The sequence below is a fragment of the Sinohyriopsis cumingii genome, chromosome 4 (genome assembly GCF_028554795.1).
Source record: "Sinohyriopsis cumingii isolate HCF-2022 chromosome 4, ASM2855479v2, whole genome shotgun sequence".
NCBI classification, from domain to species: domain Eukaryota; kingdom Metazoa; phylum Mollusca; class Bivalvia; order Unionida; family Unionidae; genus Sinohyriopsis; species Sinohyriopsis cumingii.
The window spans coordinates 112,382,823-112,400,323 of record NC_142964.1 but is presented as its reverse complement, the minus strand read 5'-3'; the positions used below and the strand labels follow the sequence as shown (position 1 = coordinate 112,400,323).

Sequence of the window (17,501 nt, the reverse complement as noted above, 5' to 3'; positions counted from 1 at the left end):
ATCAGCTGCTTCATTCCGGTGAGTTATTTCCAGCTCGCTTTCCTCCTATGAGAACTTCTAGCCGTTGCGCATCATTGAACATACTGTTAGGACAGGGAATAAAGCCACTTCCTAAACCACTGCCAGTAGCTCCGGTGTCAGGCTCATCTTCTTCTTCTGGATAATACAACCCTTTTTTGTTGCGATGGCGCAGAATGTTGTGGTTGTTGTTTATTTTTGTGGCTGGGGGGGGGGGGAGAGATTGTGGTTGTGGTGTAAGAAAATTATCTATTGCGTTAGAAGATGCAATAAATCTAGTATCATTGCTTCTAGCCTGATCAGCATCATAGTGTATACGAAATATCTACTTGTACCAGGCTTCACGACCTATAGCATCATTGGCATACTCCGATTTTAAAACTTTATCTCGTTGATCAAAACTTCGCACTGCAAACTCAGCTAAACCCCCTACGGTTGGAACTTTTTTTATAGATTTAATAGCCTGTTTGGTAAATTTATCGTTTATATCAACCTTAGCCTTGGCTTGTTCTGTTTCTGTTTCTGGTGTGCGATCTTTTATATCACCAACTTCAGTACGAACTTTGCCGACCCCTTCAGGTATTTCTTCACCGGGTCGAGGTTGAGCTGCAGCTATATCAGTTGGAAGGTCTCGTAAAATCTTTTTTGTTTGTTTAGTTCTCCTCGCAATTTTGTTCAGCTTGCTCAGCGGTCTGTTTTAATATTGGAAGAATACCCTTTCTTCTCTCCTCTTCCTCCTTAATATCAACCTTAGTATCTCCCAATAAAGCTCTTTCAGTGACCACCGCAGCTTTTTCAGTGGCTATTGTAACGGGTTTAAATAATTGTTTTGTGCCTGTAGCATATTCAACTTGTGCTTCTTGCCGCGCTTGTAATTTTTGTCTTACAGAATCTCTCACACGAAGAATTTTTTTTTATTGCTTCTAGTCGCTCTCGAGCTAATCTAGCGGAATGTGCTTCTCCGATGTTGGCCATTATTGATAACATAAATTTTTAATTCATAGCAGCAGGGAGGGCGACGCTCTCAACGCGTCACCGAATAATCGCGCATTATTTTTTTAAGGATTTTTGTGATCTTCCAGGAAGTCGTATTTTGACGAAATACAGGTGAACCATTTAGAACTTGTTCGCCCTCCCTGCTGCTTGTATACTAAGCGTACAGCGTTGTTTCCGAAAAAGTATACCAAAGAGGTTGTCTCAGCGTAGAGCCGTAGACGATTGATTTTGACGAGCACATGAATCTGCGTTCTCGACGCAGTTTATAAGTTCATTCATCAGCGTGAGAATCGTGTTGTTTTTATCCTACAGTGCCATCAAGTTTTAGCCTGAATAGACCTTAAGGGGTCAGCCTGAAAGTCCAGTTTATACGTAACAGTTTTTTTTTTATTTTTATGTCGCACTATGATTATGACCAGTCGCTTATATCGGGAATAAAGGAGTTTGTCAAAAGGGTAAGTCGTAAGAAATCTAATTGTTAACATTTTCCGATCTTAGTAGACTTTGATTTCGTTCATGAGCCTCCATGTTTTTCTAAAAGGTTAACAGATCTTGGGAATAAATTGTCATTTACTGTTTTTGAGCTCTTAATCAGCTTCTTTGATTATTTGTGGCAAATGTCAGAAGTTTAATTTCCAAGAAGATCGATAATCATATGTTAGGCAAGATAATAAAGAGGCTCTTGTGGGGCCAATGTGAGATTTCTATTTAATGGCCCTAAAAAGAGACGTTTTACTTGGAGATACTGTATCTTCCACTCCAGATATCTGCGTCCACACACCATTGCGAGATTCCTTTATAATGGGTGTATTTATAATTCTTAAATTCATCTATTAATAGTAATAACTGAGACTAACACTGTTAATAATAATAATAATAATAATAATAATCGTGATGATTAAAGGAGAAGATAACAATGGAAAAGTAACATGTTTTAAATCTTCTTATGTTCATACGACGAATAAAAGTTAGAATCACTGTCAAACAAACCTGTCATCATTTTATGTTTTTTTTTTCTTCTTTCTTCTTCTTCTTCTGTTTTTCCTGCACCCAATGGAAAACTAGCTTGTTAGGCTCGAAATATCTTAAAACCAGCTCTTGTTGTTTTCACCCAGGCCATTAACAATTTTAAATGTGTGTATTACAGAGAGAGAGACAGACAGACAGACTGGCAGAGCATGTGTAACTACTATACAGTCTTGTTAGCGACTCTACAATTCAAAATACAACAACCTCCCCCCCCCCAAAAAAAAAAAAAAAAGGCATTTTACGCAACAGTGTCGATGTGAGTGACAACGGTTGGTCCTCAACAATGGTGACTAATATTTTGCTGGTGTTTTCTTTCTTCAATGTACCTGCTAGCCCTTCCTTGCACAAATATTAGGTTTGCTATCATGGAGGACTCGGAAATACCTTGACAATGATTCAGAGAGAGAGAGAGAGAGAGAGAGAGATATGTACTTGTCTCGCAAATGGATACTGCAATTGGAAATGGCTTATGAATGTTTTTGTTGTGTAAACTAAGGCAGATGTTTAAAAACTGAATGAAACCATTGACTGAATTATATATATATATATATATATATATATATATATATATATATATATATATATATATATATATATATATATATATATATATATATGTGTGTGTGTGTGTGTGTGTGTGTGTGTGTGTGTGTGTGCTTTTAATGTTGAATTGAAGAAAATGTGCATCCTCAGTTTAATATTTTTCCGTTTTTGCTGACCTAAAAGACGCACACACAAAACAATGTTGCATGTCGTAGTTTATAGTGAGGTAAATAATGTTGCGTGTCGATGATGGAAGGGAGGTAAATCCAAAATATGCAGACTGCATGATACTTTTCGCTATTGCTTTACTTATCGTTCTACTCCACTATATTTTCCAGCATTAGCAACTGAGAGTTGATTTATTGAACACAACGCTTGATGATTTGCGAAGCTTGAGTTTTTGTTGTTTTTTTGTTTAATGGGGGGGGGGGGGGTCTTTTACATGCATTCCTCGCGGGCGTTGCCCCATTAAATGTCCCAATAATGACTTTTTTTGATATACCATCAAATATAAAAATCTTTATGAGGACAGAGTGATCGGTCAATGCCGGTCAGAGAGAAGGTTGGAAAACTGCAGATTTATAACTTAATTCACACAATCAAAACGTGTAATGCTAGGCCGACACCTCTGTCCAAAATAGATGACAGAACTGCTGTGCTCTGAAAACTAAAACTTGCTTGTTTCACAACATAACGGCTTTTCAAGCCCCTAAGAGACTGGCACATACTACTGTACAAAGGAATTTAAAAACTTCACACAGAGAAAATAAAAATCGGAGGTGGGTCAGGGGAGCATTCACGCGCACTCTCACACCCCTCGTGCGCCAAAACAAGAAGTCGCAACGATCGGAATATTTCCCTGAGTGTTCTTGAGCTAGATGATTAAAATTATGATCCGGAGACGCTTGTAACGCAGGAGCATAAAAGATACAAACGTTTTTAGCACATCTTCAGACCAGAAAAGCAATAAGATGTATGTATAAGTAAAATATAAATAGAATCACAATGACAAGACTTTAAATGAATATATGTCTATAGGCAGCTACAATCAAGAATTGGAGTGCTTTTATAAGTGGCACTGAACCATATTTAAAGAATATCACTGTTCGAAAATTGTCACATTTTGGTTCCGCACAAGTACAGGTAACATGAACAAATCACACATGAAATCACTGACTCGCACTTGGGATAACGGAGAAATCCTGCCAGTCATTAAATATTCATTTATGCAAATATGCAAATGACTTTGTCGAAACGATGGTTTTCATTGGAGATTGTGGTTTTAAGAAAATAACATTGACGTTGAGACTTGTGCTGCTAGAAATTTAGTATTATGTTATCAGACCGGTAGTGTATATACTTCAACCGTTACTAATAATTCATTGTACGTTTCATTTCAGCGCTGGTAATTACATTTTATTTTGTTTACTATTACAATTTTTTAAGTACTATTTGAAATTAGACCGCCATTGGTGGCGTTATCAATTTTCGTGGATTGGTTGAATTGCAAGGTTATTTCGCTAGTAGTTTTAGTTTTATTATTATTATTATTATTATCATAACCGTATCTATGAATTCTTTGTACGTTTATATTTTTCAATAGACACGTTTTTAAATTAGAACTGAAATTAAACGAAACTACGCCTCATACCCATTTATGACCGTTATCAGTTTTCGTGGTTTAGTAATAAGATCGCATTATTTTATCTGCACGGCATTATTTGTAGTAGTATGTATACTGACAGCGTTACTAAGAAATAATTTACATTTTATTTGGGTACTGGCAATTGCACTTCTTTCCGATTAAAACACTTCTAAGTTTATTACCGTTATTAATTTTCGAGGACTGGTAAAAAAAATCATTGGAAAACCCACACGGGCTCGTATCGTTGTTTACAATGGACCTGTCATACATGTACTATATTGTAGTTATTATATAGAACATTAGTCCGAGTTTCCTCTGACCCTTGCCTCCCCATTTTTGATATTTGGACAACATAAATATCGTATAATAAATAGTACATGTATGACAGGTCAGTTGTAAGTAACGATACGAGTCCCTGTTGAAAAACCAATATGGTGCGGCCTAGCTTCCGACGATATTGGTTCTGTGGTATCTCGATATTTGAACTTTTCGGTATTTATTTTATCTATTGCACCACATTTTGTGTGCTTATATATACCACATGACCACAGGTTACTAGTTCTAAATCACCAGTTTATTTTGCGAAAATGTCAGGATTGCTATTTGATAAATAAACCCATGAATACTACTGTTTCAAAATAATATCCTTAACCTATGTCCTCAGACAGAATCAATATCTTCTTAAAATTTCTATCACTTTAACAAACTGTTTAGCCAGTTTGTTGTCTGATAATGTTATACAAGAGTTAGATCATATGATTACTGTGATGGTCAAGGACTAGGAAATCAAATCTATGTTGGCAAATAAGAATCAAAATGTGAAGCATGTTAATGTCGTTTTTTGGTGGCTTTCACATTTAACAGGTGTTGACTTGAAAGCTGCATTGTACACGATTTATTACTTTTCATTGGAACACCGGTTGTTGTTCAGATAGTCTTAGGTTGATATGTACTTTCATCCTCATATTGATTGTTCATTCTCAGCAACAATCACAGAGCGACTCCAGTCATCATGGGTGGTTATTTACAAATGCATTTCTTTAATTCTTTCTTATAAGTTTCTGTTGCTGTAGGGCACAGGTGGCATAATGAATGCCATAGAAGTAGCATCCATTTTTCAAGTTGATTACACTTTGTGCAACACAATGATACATTAAATTTCCAACATTAATACAAGTATATGCCATTATCAGATTATTTTTTTGTTGCTGGTCTTACTGCAATATCAGAGTAACTCCCCTTTCACAACTAGGACTGTACATAATGTCTGTTTATTGTTTGTTTCCCACAGCCATCTGATTTATAGTGGAAAATAAATTCATTTTAATACAAACAACAACAGACTTAAATTATATCTTGAGGGTCATTGTTTTTATTAACTTATTTGCTGATTGCAGACTTTATGACCTGAAATATCAAAGCACTCATGTATAGTAGATAACAGAAAATCAAAACAAAAGGAAAGAAATATTTCAAATTTTGAATAATTTTAAATCAAAAACTGAATTGACTGAGTCTCATAAATTTTGTGACATAACTACACAAGTTTTAAGACCCTTTTTGGTCTGCTTAAATGATAAATATACATTATACAGTTTCATCACTTAAATGTATGTTACCGTAGTAGTTGTAAAGACTTTGCTGGGTCTATATACTGGTCCATATTTTCCCATATCCTAGATGTACCAAAATCCATCCAAAAATCTCCTAAAACAAACATTGGACAACCTTGATGGTAATCATATTGATATTTTACAGTCAGCTGATCATTAACATCAGAAGTCTGTTTAGCGGATGCATTAAGTTGAATAATAACTTTGTGAGTACATATCCATATCTGGTGACAATTACAATCAGTACTGTTCGAGTTTTACGGATAACATGTCCATATAAATGTACATTTGCCTATATATTATAGTATGTGTTTTAGATTTTTAACATAGCTTTAAAAAAAATTTAAGTCAAATCACTATAATGTCTGCAGTGGCAGTTTATAGTGATGTCTAGCACTGGTTTATCATTCCCCAGACATGCAGCATCATCTTCCACCCAGTCACATTATCCTGACACCAGGCCGACCAGTCCTAACACTAACCTCTTGATACTGAGCACCAAGCAAGGCAGCTGTTAGCACCATTTTTTGAAGTCTTTGGTATGACTCAGTTGTGGTTTGAATCCACGACCTTCCACATCCGAGGCAGATGCTTTAACCACTAGGCCACTAGAGCGGTCACCTGTATATTATATAATGTATGTACTGGTAAATCTTGTGATAATGACATGATTAGTTCATTCTGTCACTTTATTTTTTCTGTGACACTAATAGGTCGAGCATAAAGTATGTATTCAGTGAGTAGAGGTGGGAGGTGTTGAAAAAAATGCAAAAAGCATTAGCCTGTGTATGTGGCAGGGTAACTGCTAAGTATGTTCTGCAGCGATAAGGGTCAATATTCCTTGATAACTGTGATGTTTATGAAGACTAGTCAAGTCAGAAACATAACTAGCAGATGAGTTAGATGCAAAGTGGCTGGTATGCCATGTCAGGCAGAGCCAATATCTGCTTAGAATTATGAAGTGTGATATGTTGTAGTTTTATTGCACATGGTGCACTTTGCAGAAGACATTTTTTCCTCTTCATTTTCTGACATGACCAGTTATTTTATCTCATGATTCCAACAGATTATGCATTCCAGACCCTCGTGCCTCATGCGAATTTGTGAAGCCATACCTTGCCAGACTGGGACAGTATTGTATTTGGATAGACACATTGATTGCCTTTTTGACACCTATTGTCCTTTACTTTTATAAGAGTGAGATTCAGAAGCGTGTCTTTAATTAATTACTCATCCTAAGCCAACATGAAATCTCACATGATCGCACACACCTTACAAAAATTGTCACCCGAGAAAAGAACTGTTTTGGTTCATGATTTTGATGATATCGAAGCTGATGATAAAAATTTGAGGTCCAGTCATTCCAAATGATGATAAGGCTGATAATATTCCAATTTTCCAAAGTTGATATCAAAATTTTAGTCACTGGCTGATATTTAACTATTAAAGTTAAGGTCAACTAAATATTAGCTGCTGTCACTTGTTTAAAACTATTATTAGAGATAAATATTTACATTTGCCGTAGAAAAGCATTGGTTACGATTTCTCTAAAATTCAACCTTTGTATCACTATTATAGTTAATGTTAATATTTTCCTACTTTCATTTTCAAAGTTTGTTTTACATGGTATTAATTTAAACCACTGCTTATTTTTAATGACTACTAATAACTTCATCTTTTAAAATTCAATTGTCCCAGCTATTCTTGGAAAGGGGGTGGTGACTCAGCAATGTACTTACACAAGGGTGGATACAAAATGTATGCTTTGCAATGAGTAATGGGAAAGGGGGTAAAAAATCACCAATTGTTTGCATATTTGCGTTATGGACAACCCCTAACATCATTATCAGAATATTATTATTGCCAGCATAAATGTTCATGGGTAAAGTTGTTGGATCGATGAAATGTTTTAACAGCTGACCACAATGTCATTATAGTTCATTTGTGCTTGAAATATCATTCTACATTGTAACTTTTTTCTCTTTTTTTGTTTAAATTTGTTTGCAGATTAGAGTAGATTTCGGCTGATTTTTGGTAATTATATAGACTTTTACAAATGGGCCTTGTCACCTGATAGTCGAAAAGATGTTCACATGACCATTCCTCTGATAAAGGTGTGTAGATGAGTCAGAGGCTAAGGACAAGCTGAAAAATGTGATGCTGCAAAGGTATATTTTCCATTTGATATATCATAGGTGACTCGTATCAGCATCCATACTAGAAGTATGGGTGTGACTGACTATCCCATATTCTGCATGAGACATAAAAAGCTATCTAAAATTGTCTGCCACATCTCATAACATATATGCTATACATTAATGTGTATAAGGGAAATATTATTTATTTTGTAATAGAGTGGGAACATTTTAATTTGTCGTTAAAAAAATGGTACATTTTCCGTTTCTTAAGCTATGGATCGGCATTTTGAATTATGTATTATTTTTAACATTAACATGAAAAATGTGCAGTATTTTTGTGATTACTTCAATACACTAAATGGTTTAACCTTCTGTGAGCAACAATTATTAATTTTTCTGGATTAAACACATTAATTCCATTATGTCTTAGATATTTCACTTTGAATTGTTCGCATGTAAATATAAGTTATTGCACACGTATTATTATGTGCAGTATTAATTTTAATCTTTATTGGGTGGGATATTCGTAGTGATCATTTAGTATCATTTAATACTCAGCTTTACATGCTGGATAAGCTGATGAGTTTGAATGTTTATAAACTGCTGTTGCTTTTAACTACTGCTGTTCTAGTATATTGATAGTCTCTGTATCAAAAGTAGAGCAAACTTTTCCCTAAAGTTTGGAGTGAAAGCAATTTTACATTGTAGGTAATAAGTACAGAGAGAGAGTTCACAGGCACTGGCCAAACTGAAAAACAACTTTGTATGATGTATCCCAAAATATTACCATCTAACAAATAATCTTACAATTGCCAGTCAAGAAAATATATCATGTGGTAATTCTACCAGAGACAAAGAACTCTTTCGTCCTATGTCCAGAAAGCTTAGAAATAGACAATATTGTAATAAGTCCCAGATGAAATCAAAGCACAAAGTATTGTGATAAAACTTAATGTAGCAACACAGTTTTGATTCAAAAAGATGCTTTATCACTGACTGTGCACAGCTTCTAACTTAGACAACTGTACTAAAGTGACACTGTTACAAAGAGTAACTAAAATGCCTCCCAGTCAGTAAACAAACCGCTCCGTTGGTCTAGTGGTTAGAGCATCCGCCTTTGATGCGGGAGGTTGTGTTTTCGATCCCCGGCCGAGTCATACCAAAGACTTGCAAAAATGGTACTAACAACTGCCTCACTTGGCGCTCAGCATTAGGAGGTTAGTGTTAGGACTGGTAGGCCTGGTGTCAGGATAATGTGACTGGGTGGGACATCATGCTACATGCCTGCATCATGATGCCCCAGTGCTAGACATCACTTTAAACTGCCACACTGCAGACATTGTAGTGATATGACTGAAATTTTTTTAAAGCTACGTTAAAAATCCAAATCACACATACACACACCAGTCAATAAACAAACAATATGATTACACTGTTGAGCCAGCAGTAGAAGGGTATATATTAAGAAAGGTAGGGACTAAATTCTGGGTACTGACTTAATGTTAACTCAGATGTAAATATTAATCGCCTAGATTTTCTGATAGTTACAAATAGACTTGGTACCTCTTTATGCAATTAAATGTGACCTCTGCTTTATGTTGGTGAAATAAATTATGTAAGATGGGTATGTTTTGATTCCTTTTGTTTCCATCAGTGGTATACAAGGTGTTGAGGCATCTAATGCAAAATGTTTCTTTTTCTTTCATTTGTTCAGTGATCTAATAAAGGCAGTGGGCAATTCCAGAAGGATTCCATCATCAAAGGTAAAGGGAAATGCTGCATTGTCAGATTACAATAGATTTTCTGGGTAAGTTAATCAGAATGACGAATGTTGTTGACGTTGTTGTTGTAGGGTTTAACGCCATTTTTCAGCACGCGATATGCTATACATGGTGGCCAGTATTAATGGTGGAGGAAGAACCCGGAAAATCCCCGGAAAGAACCACCAACCCTTAAGAAGCTACTGGCAGACTTTCTCACATACCCACATTGGCCGAATCTGAGACTTGAACTCACACAGACAGAGGTGAGATGGCAGTGATCCGTAACGGAGAGTGCTTTAGACCACTTGGCCACTCTGGGCCCCCAACGAATGTTGATTTGGATGTTAAGATTTTTGTTTCTTGAGCACACTGGATACTACACACTTTCACTGCAATCATTCCAGTTCAATTGTATGGATAACACTCCAATTTCATGTATTTGAATGCAGTTAAAGCAAGTTTTGATCTGAATTTAGATTATGCAAGTTAGAGGCATCATTTGTCTCAGTAGCAATGTAATGAGCATTGTTGACAGCACTTTGACTTAGTTTACTTTTTTAACATCAATTTTTATAGTTTAAGCTGCTGAAAAAAATTAGTTCAGTTTATCAGTGTTCAATGTTGCTTCATTTCAAGGTATATATTTATGAGATACTTTTTATCTCTGTATTATGTAATCAAATAATTAAACTAACATATGAACAATCTACTTCATTTCACAGCATTTTAGAGAGAAAATTGTGGTGGTTCTAATAAATGGATGATCTATTTTGAACTTATACATTATTGTTATTGCAGAGGCTTCATTGTCTATCAATATTACTATAAATTAGTGCTACTTGCCTTTTAATAATAACTGTATATATTGGACACAATAAAATAATTATTTTTTCATGTACTAGAATTTGTGGTGAAACTTTTTTACACCTAGGTCATATATTCCAAGACTTAAAAAATGAAATAAATTTGTGTTTAATTTGTACCCCCATGTTGCATTAAAATTGATAAACGAAACGCTTATTTGGTAATAAAATGAAAGAAATTAACATTGTGTTGTTATCAATTAACATTGTATTGTTATCACTTATTCCTCTCTTTTTTCTATCATGAGCATTAAAGAAAATGTATCCACAAACTCCATATATGCAGCATAGACATCTATACTGTAGCATGTTTCACTTACATCATATTACACAAGACACAATGTTTACTGACATGAACATAGAGAAACAAATCGTGTTTGGTTGTACTCAGAGGTTTGAATGTCTTATCTAATTGAAAATTGGATCCAACAAAGTTACAAACGAGAGTGAAAAAGCTGAATGATTGCTTGAAGGTATGTGCCATTCACACTCGACACAGTGTTATGTGCAAAATAACCAAGATTGTATTATATCCAGTTCCTGCCTCGCTTGGCACTCAGCATTAAGAGGTTAGTGTTAGGACTGGTCGGCCTGGTGTCAGGATAATGTGACTGGGTGGGACATCATGCTACATGTCTGCGGCATGATGCCCCAGTGCTAGACATCACTATAAACTGCCACATTGCAGACATCGTAGCGATATGATTGAAAAATTGTTAAAGCTATGTATAAAAAAAAAAATATAATTGATCGGATGTTTATTGTATCAGTAGTAGTAAATGCAAATAATTACTTATGGGAGGATTTGTAAATGATTAGTGTACAGGGGCTTAGACCTTGAGATTACCCGTCTGTTGAATTGAAAACTGTTCTTTGTTGCCATCGGGCTAGAAAAGTGACCGGTGTTTATATGAATGGGGGGGGGGGTCGCAGTCGCTAATGAAGGATACGAGTACAGGATGGATGATAGTCATTTTCTGATCGTACGTGCTTGTGGTGTTTGTTTACGCACCTTATCACTTGTAAGTAGTGAACTCTTATTTACCTAGGTGCAACAGAATTAGTGAAGAGTTGGTGTCAGCTATGTTTTTCTGGGTCATACAGATAAAGAAAAAACCAAAACCAATGTGCAAATACACTAGAAATAACAGGACATAGCATACAGTACACAGACGCTCAAAATGTAGAATACAGCAGAGCAGAGAGATCCAGTGAGCGAGACAGCGAGAGACAGAGCGAAAGAAAGCATGAGACAGAGCAAGAGAGCGAGTGAAAGACAGCGAGCAAGAGACAGGTGCAGAGAAGCGAGACGCAGAGCACGAGAGACAGAAAGAGAGAAAACGAGAGCGTGAGAGAGTGAGTGAGACAGAACAAGAGATATCAAGCAAGAAAAGCAGAGAAAGCCTAAGACAAAGTTATACAGGGAGAAGATGGATAGAAAGAGTAAGTGGGACAGAGCAAGAGAGAGAGAGGGATTGAACAAGAGAGACAGAGCGAGAGATAGAGAGAAAAATAGATGTATATAGAGAGAGAGCACGAGACATACATATGGAGACAGAGTGAGAAAGAGACATAGAATCGATGTTGGAGTTTGGACCAAGACAAGGCAATCCCAGTCAAGGGGTTACATTTTTTGTCTCCCCACGAGGCTTGCCGAGGGGGATTTCCTTGTCTTGATCCATAACCCAATGAAGATTCTTTTTCTCACCCAATAATTTCCTTTAAAGTAAAAAATAACTTCTCACTTCTGAAATGTAGTTTACGTGCAAATATTTACTTGGTGCATTAATACAAACGTGTATGAGGACTGTGGTGTGACTGTGTCATCTAAATACACAGTAGTTATGCATGAGCCAAAAAAAACCAAAAAACAACATTAAATGTTGCATAGTATTTAAGTATTATTACATTTAATATATGAATGTTATATGAAATTAACAAGAAATAACTAATATTTATTACAAGAGAATTTTTCATTTTCATCAGATCTGATTTAGAAAATTATGTTGTAAATAATGGAATGACACTGGGCCCACTCTTCTGTTGTAGTAGTAAAGGCTATGTGTCGATGGATAAATGATTCATTCTGGCTGGTAAGTGCAATATTTGTCGTTAAATATTGTAAGTATATTTTTGATTCAACTGGGGCACATAGGATATGCTTAACAAAATTAGAATAAAGCTTGTTTGACAACACATTTCTGGCTGTTACTAAGTTTTCCATAGTTGTTAAGAGAGTTGGGAGGCTATGAAGTGTATAGGTCTATAGTCTGTGTGCACAGATCAGTGTTTTCTGTCATAGTTCATTTCACACAGCAATGAGAATTTTGTCCCATCTGTAGTACAGTAAATTTTCAGGTCAGTGTCATTAATTGTTGCAAATAGTATATTGTTTTACACGAAGTATCTAAAACTAGTTAGGTAACTTTAGCTACAGTTAATGACGCTGACCTGAAAATGTACTGAGCAATGCTGGCATATGGGATAAAATTTACTATGCTGTGTGGAACAAACTAACATAATATCAAAAATCTCGACATCGTATGCATGTGTATCACTGTCTCTCTCTCAAAATGTTTTTGTATTTTGTGTTCTCAAAGATGGATTGATATAAGTTACTATGTTTTTTGTTATATATTCTTGTTGTTTGATTTCAGAACAACTATGTCAGTCACGGCAGCAGACAACAAGGGTTTCTTCTTTTAAAAATAGTTCTGAGTGCATAGACACCTTGACTAAGACGACTAGACTGAGATAAGAAAAGTAAGGTTAGCAAAACAGCTAGATCTTTCTGTCACATGGGTGAGAAAAACAATAATAACCATTTGAAACGTTTATTATGTATTCCCAGCCACAAGAACAGCATAAAAGAATTTAGGAAATATTAATAATTTTCAACAGTGGTAACATCAATAGAGCAGTTCAAATACAAATACTGAAAATAAAGTTTTATAAATGTTCATCTCACGAAGACGTTTGATGAGTTTCACTATAAAACGATACAACAGACGACAGCTGATAATATGAAAAAGAAACATTAGTGGGTCAATATTTAAAGCGCAAATAGCTCTGGTCAATTTCATGTGGACATCATATAACGGAGCAAAATCAAGACCCATTTATTGATGGGATAGAAATGTAAATAAAAGTTTGGGGTTAACAAAAGAATTACTGAGTATATACCATGATGAACGGAGGGGGAAAAAATTTAATACTGTTTAGACTACCTGCATTTTAAGGAGCCGAGCAGTGAGAACCATTAACTATGTCATGTCCAGTATGAACTGACTTGCAGTCACTCTAGAATTAGTATTGGTGTAAGAAAATAATAAATAAAAGGAAAACAAACTGTCCAATATATGGAAATATTCTTAATTGGAACAGCTATCAAATTTATTACATCAAAGAAATGAAAAGATTTCTGACTCTCTAGTAAGTTTTTTATTGACTAATACCACAATTGTTATGTCAGTTATCAATCATGAAAATAAATGAAGAAAAGACATTAAGTGTATGTGTTTTAGATTTTTAACTCGTCATTAACGATCTTTCAGTCACATTGCTATAATATCTTCAGTGTGACAGTTTTCAGTGATGTCAAGCACTGGGGCAGCATGCTGCAGATATGGGGCATCATGTTGCAGATATGTAGCATCATGCCCTACCCAGTCACATTATTCTGTCAACAGGCCAATCAGTCCTAACACTAACCTCTTAATACTAAGTGCCAAGTGAGGCAGCTGCCAGTACCATTATTATAAGTCTCTCATATGACTTGGTCAAATGTCATTCATTCTTACCAGCATGTACAATACCAGTGCATTGTCTACTTACTGATATGTATTGATTAGGGCTGAAAGCAGCCACAAGTTCTGTAGATACAAACAATGGAAGCAGACAGTGCTGTTTTACACAAGAACAAATTTCAAATGACCTACTGACAGAAGTCGAGGATATAATATATAGAGCTAAATTCGTATCTGTCCTTTCAGATGCTACTATTGATTCTGCAGCAGTTAGAGACTGGGCATGCATTCTTGTTAAAGTTGTAGACCCTAATAATAAAAGTGTGTTTCAGCTGTCACAGATCTCAACTGCATGCATTTATATGGTGCAGCTTAATAAAAGTAAACTTTTTTAACAGTCCTGCCTTCCACTATGAAAACAAAGACAAGAGGGTCATTTATACAGACAAGTCAACTTTTTAATTTACTTGCCCATTGTCAACGTGTTTTTGACAAAAGTTCTGCACCCCTGTTCTCTCTCTGTGCCATATTATTTTGCTATTGTATTTAGAAATACAATATAATACTATGTACTATTGTTGAACTACTAGTTTGTGGAATGGATCCCATAACTATGGCTACCTTTGTATGGAAAATAATAATAAAGAAAACAAATATTAATAAAACTATCAAATGAGCATACAAGGAAATGTGATGCTATTATAATTAAACAGTGATAAGAGTATTCTACTCTTCAATATGGCTAGAGCAGAGGTGGGCAAACTTTCCAGTGCAAGTGCCGCATACACAAATTTACACCCTGTCGCGGGCTGCATAGTTCATTAAGTAAAATAATTAATATTTGAAAGAGCAAAAACAAAAGGTATTTTAAATAACATCATAATTAATTTTCAGTTGTTAATATATTGTTAATATTTGACAACTTAAACTTCAAAAGAAGCACATTTATTTCATAAACAGAGTAACATAAACAGAGTCAGTGCGAATGATGACTTGTTCCTAGGCCGCACAAAAACCCTTGGCGGGCCTCAGGCCGTTGTTTGCCCATCCTTGGGCTAGAGTGTTAAAAACCTGAAAACTTGTATCCTATACACATAAGGAAGATATTATCACAATCACAAATAAATCTTATCTAAATCCAGAAATTTCTGGTTAACATAATAACTTTAGCAAGGGATCCTAATATGTGTACAAATACAATTTCAAATATAGGATGATAAGAAGGTATTTAATGCACACTGTATACATGATTATCAGAGTTTAAAAATGTTGCGTTAACTAAAATTTCAAAAACAAAATTTGACGCATTTTCTTCAACTTCCAATTATTATTTCATATATAATAAATAGGTACTTCACTGCTGTCCACTTTTATTTTAAGTAATGTAAATATGAAAAGTCCCCCTCTACACTGAACAATTTGGAAAAGTCGATACATTGATAGCAGCATCCTCAAACAGTTGAAGCTGCTTATTTTTTGAATCCATGAAATGGCGCTCTATCAAGTGAGTGATCATGTCATGTTCAATGCAAATGGCTTTATGTGATTTTTCCAAATTGGTTGTAAACACAGTTTTTGCAATGGTAACTTCTGATAAATCACATTTTCTTTCACAATTGTATTGCTAACAACTGGTGGATGTAATGAGGTTTCCTGCAGTAAAGAATTGGACATGGGAGATATAACTTCTATGTTGTCATCTTTTATCCAGTTTTCTCATAGAAGCCATATCTTTGAAATAAATTCTGCAGTTTGCTACTCGAATTCCTGAGCACTGCATTTGTATAGCATTCATAAGTAGTGTATGGACACTGGTGGCATTTTGAAATATTCATCTCATAAATGCAAATACAGTTTGGATCACTATAGACAGAGAAATAACGTGAATTGTGTCTGTAACCAGCACATGTCTTATAACTTAATTTTAAAAATGTACAATGTGATGTAGTTATGTTCAGGGGGAAAAAAGGTAGTTTTCTTCATTCAAAAGTGGTGATGACTGCCATAACCCAAGGACAAAAAAAAGAGCTGATATAGTACTCTAGGAAAAAACAATACCTGTGAACCTATACTGGAAAATGCAACCAATACAACTTCATATCACACATTTCCAAGTTAAAAACACCAAATATATAATACATAAATTTTAATGCATTTATGTTGCCAATAAGAAAATTAACTGGGTTAAATTCTGAACAGGCATTTCAGAGTTTGGCAAAAATGCTTAAGAAACATGCACATAATCTCCACCATTTCTCTTATATGAGGAACATGTCTGCACAGGAAGTCTTCCTTAGTGAATTTCACAGGACACTCAGAACAGCTGAATACCTACAATGAAAGAACAGTTTAACAGTTATAATGTTACTGCATAAGGAAAAGGACATAAATGATGACCAAGTTGCAATGTTTTAAATAACAGTTTATTATTTACTATATTTCTAGAAAAGTGATTAAAAAATGTATCACATCTAAAGATAAGAGTTTACCTTTACTGGTCAACTGTGAAAACAGTAGTCACAAAACAATATAGGATACGGAAATACAGATCAAACTTAGCATAATTTCTCATTATTTTCCTACTCGAGTAAAATCACAGTTACTTTTGCTGGCCATGGCTTTGGACCAATTTTTTTTTTTTTTAGATACATAAACTGAGTTGATGTTAGTATTGACAATATTAAAAACTTTTCCTAGGTACCAAGGCAATGGTGTAATGGTGGTGGAATTGAGGTTTTAATACCAATGTTGACACTTAAATGGTCGTATATGGCTGACAGCTTTAATGGTGGGGAAGTAAAATGGATACATCAAGGAAGCAGACCTGCCAACCCTAACAAGGTGTCAGGATCATAGTTGATTTTTTCCATAAGTTAGGTCAGTTTTCAGTAAGATGTAATAAAAAATAATGTTCTGCTATTGTCAATCTGGAAAATATGCATTTTAAAAGTCCAGAAGTGTGATTCAAGGCTGGTGTACCAATGGAAAACATTGTGTTCAATAAAGGTAAAACTAAATCACTGAAAATTAATAAAATCATAAGTTTAACCATACCATAAAATATGGATCATGGAAGCTAGGTCATAGATAGAACTATCAGTGAACCAAAAACATGTATCTGTTAATTTCAAGGCGCATTTCTAATGA

The 17,501-nt window shown here is 35.0% G+C and overlaps 1 long non-coding RNA gene across 6 annotated transcripts in view; it reads left to right on the top strand.

Annotated features, from left to right (window-relative positions):
* Positions 1-3,852: 3,852 nt before the first annotated feature.
* The window catches only part of LOC149801911 (uncharacterized), a 30,883-nt gene continuing 17,234 nt past the window's right edge, over positions 3,853-17,501 (top strand). For 2 of the 6 annotated variants that reach the window (XR_016420751.1, XR_016420750.1), the window contains exons 1-3: positions 3,869-6,481; positions 7,852-8,012; positions 9,697-9,789. This is a non-coding gene — a long non-coding RNA (uncharacterized LOC149801911). Of the gene's footprint in view, positions 6,482-7,851; positions 8,013-9,696; positions 11,501-13,265; positions 13,377-17,501 lie in introns of those variants that run through there. The other 4 variants (XR_016420755.1, XR_016420752.1, XR_016420754.1 and 1 more) reach the window with 4 other exon arrangements.